We start from the raw sequence: 3,538 nt of genomic DNA on the forward strand, positions 1-3,538 counted from the left end.
CATCCAACCATATTAGGCATTCTGTATTTTTTCTATTTTGTGTCATAAACGACTTATACTATACTGTGTATATCCCTGCACATATTTAAATATATTCATTCATTGATGTTCATACTATTACATGCAACAACCTTTTTAATCAATTTAACGTATTTAACACGCTAAAATTGTAAAAGTGGCAAAACTACAAGAAAAAAGTAGCAGATTTCTGAGATTAAAAGCGGCAATTCGATGGGAAAGAAGTTGCAGATTTATGACAAAAAAGTGGAAAATCTATGAGAATGAAGTAGCTGATACATGAGATTAAAAGTGACAAATTTAAAGAAAAAAAGTAGCAGATTCTTGAGATGAAAAGTGACAAATCTACAAGAAAAAAGTAGCAGATTCGTGTGAAAAAAGTGGCAAATCTATGAGGCAAATGTGGCAAATCAAAACAAAAAATGTAGCAGATTTATGAGATTAAAAACGGCAAATCTTGGAGAAAAAAGTAGTAGTTTTATGAAGAAAAAGTGGCAAACCTAAAGGAAAAATGTAGCAGATTCATGAGATTAAAAGTAGCAAATCTACGAGAAGAAAGCAGCAGATCTATGAGATTAAAAACGGCAAATCTACAAGACAAAAGTAGCATTTAAAACCGAACTGATGGTTCTGAATCTTCTGAACAAGTGAACAAACTGATCATTTGATGAAGGGAAGTTAAACTTGTCCTCTTCTATATTTTACTTCCACATTTTTATAATTTACTTCTGACTTGCTGTCAATGAAGAACAGATTATCTCCAGATTTCAGTTGGGAAATAGATCAACAACATGACAAAGAGCCAAAATAGTAACAACGAGTCACTCAGGAACAATGTTCAGTGTCAGGTGTGAAAAATGTCTGACGTGAAGCCACGGCCACATACGAGATATGTTGTTTTGATTGAGTGATGATAATAGAAGGCGTCTTCCTCTCTACCAGAGAAATCTAATGAGAAAAAATTAAAACATTCTGTGCAATTAAAAATCAGGAAAGGCTCTCTGATAAAAATCTGTTTAGAGAAGAGATGTAAAAGAGATCACTGACTCATTTGAAAATGTGTAACTTTTTCTCAAAACCGTGACTAAAAGTTTCTCCTGTTACTGTTCAGTGAGTTGTTTAGTTGTTATCACATGATCTGGAATTCATAACAACAGATATTTAATGTGAAAACAACAAAGGCGTATTATGGCCAAGTATGAAAAGATTAAAAAAATACTGACCCAAGGGAGGGTGGTAATACTTCAAGAAAAAAGTGGCAAATCCACGAAGAAAAAGTAGATTTATGAGTCAAAAGTGGCAAATCTACAAGAAAAAAGTTGCAGATTCATCAGATTAAAAGTGGCAAAATTATAAAATTCAAAGTGGCAAATCTACGAGAAAAAAGAAACAGATTTTTTAGATTAAAAGTGGCAAATCTATGATGAAAAGTAGCAGATTTATGAGATCAAACATGGCAAATTCATGAGAATAAAAACGGCAAATCTATGAGAAAAAAAGTGGCAGATTCATGACAGTAAAAAGTGGCAAATTTAATAGACTAAAAGTGGCAAATCTAAAAGTAGAAAGTAGGAGGTTTATGAGAAAAAAGTGGCAAATCTATGAGAACAAAGTAGCAGATTCATGAGAAAAAAAGTGGCAAATCTGTGAGAACAAAGTGGCAAATTCATGAGACTAAAAGTTGCAAGTCTACAAAAAAAGTGGCAAATTATATAGACTAAAAGTGGCAAATCTATGAAGGAAAAAGTAAGAGATTTACAAGATTAAAAGTGGCAAATCTACACAAAAGTAGCAGATTTATGAGAAAAAAATGGCAAATCTAAAAGAAAGTTTTGATTTCAAAAGTCTGGTGTTTTTGCCACAAACTGGTAATTTGATGAAGGGAAGTCAACATTATCATTCCCTTTATTTTTACATCCAAATATTTATAATTGACGTCTGACTTGCAGCCAATAAAGAACAGATTATCTCCAGATTTCAGTTAGGAAATAGATCAACAACATGACAAAGACCCAAAATAGTAACAGAGAGCAAAGTGACAGTCACTCAGTAAAAATGTCCCGGTGGATTGATGACATGTGAAGCCTCGGCCACATACGAGATCTGTTGTTTTGATTGATGACGATAATAGAAGGCGTCTTCCTCTCACCTCACCTGTGACGAGAGCCTCCATTACTCACACCTGCAGCTGTCTCACTGCTTTGTTCTCCCTCTGATGTCACAGCAGCTCCTTTCAGTATAAAACAGGAAGTGAAATCTGAAATCATCAGAACTTCAGATTCACTGCAGAGGACGAGATCAAGCAGAGAAAAACATCAACCTGTAAGTACTTTTATTATAACATAGTCTTATTACAAGATAAATACAATATTATGAAGAAAAAAATTAAAGTGATTTCTCTTTTCATGGTCTATTACCATATGTTTTATCAATTATATATTCTTTATAATATGCAGAAAAAACATTAAAGTATGTTTTATTATTCTACTATTGTTTTATTATATTTTAGTAATTTATTTTGTTGCCACTCTTTATTTTTAGCTGCACTGTAATTATTAAAAGGACAATACAAGTTAAAAAAAATGTATTTATTCATTCAAAGTTTGGCATAATATTACTAATAATTTGAATTATTTTATTTTTAATTTTAATTTATACTTTTAATTCCAAATTTATTTTTGGGAAAACCTGACTGAGAAAAATCTTTAAAATATATTTATTATTAAAAAAACATGATTATTGTAAAATAGAAGCCTGGCAATTTATTTAAAAACATAACATGGAAGGTATTTTTAGTTATGAAAAAAAAAGATGCTGTAATGTAAGTTTATCTGACAGTTTATCTCATGAACTAAAACCAGAGGTGTGTTGTTTATTGTGATTATAATAATTAAAAACCCAACCAACAGCTTTCCATTATCATTTTATTTTGGAGGTTCAGTGAAAGACAGATGCAATTATGATATAAGCAGCAGTTTGAATTAAAACTCCAATACTCTTCTGTTTGAAATGGAAATGATTATTATGGTTTTCAATCATGTGATAAAAATTGTGTTTATTTTTCAGAGATAAAAGAAGAGAAACTACGAGTGAATCATCATGATTGCAAAGATTTGTGTCGTCCTCCTTCTGTTTGTTGGTGAGAGAAACTTTCATTACAAATAAAATGTTTAATGAGTTTGAAATGTTGAAATAATGTAAAACTGATTCAATAATTTCTACTTAAAACAGCCTCTGGCAACGCACAGACCACAACAGCAACTACAGCTGCAGCAACTACCGTTGCACCAACCACAGCTGCAGCAACTACAGCCGCAGCAACTACAGCCGCAGCAACTACAGCTGCAGCAACTACCGTTGCACCAACCACAGCTGCACCAACTACAGCTGCAGCAACTACGGCCGCAGCAACTACAGCCGCACCAACTACAGCTGCAGCAACTACGGCCGCACCAACTACAGCCGCAGCAACTACAGCCGCAGCAACTACGGCCGCACCAACTACGGCCGCACCAACTAC

The 3,538-nt window shown here is 33.2% G+C and overlaps 1 long non-coding RNA gene across 1 annotated transcript; it reads left to right on the plus strand.

The window, feature by feature from the left end:
* Window positions 1-2,294: 2,294 nt before the first annotated feature.
* Window positions 2,295-3,286, plus strand: LOC131984751 (uncharacterized). The gene is made up of 3 exons (XR_009395588.1): window positions 2,295-2,340; window positions 3,085-3,157; window positions 3,250-3,286. It is a non-coding gene; the product is annotated as an uncharacterized LOC131984751 (long non-coding RNA).
* Window positions 3,287-3,538: the final 252 nt, after the last annotated feature.

The sequence above is a fragment of the Centropristis striata genome, chromosome 14 (assembly GCF_030273125.1).
Source record: "Centropristis striata isolate RG_2023a ecotype Rhode Island chromosome 14, C.striata_1.0, whole genome shotgun sequence".
Lineage (NCBI taxonomy): Eukaryota > Metazoa > Chordata > Actinopteri > Perciformes > Serranidae > Centropristis > Centropristis striata.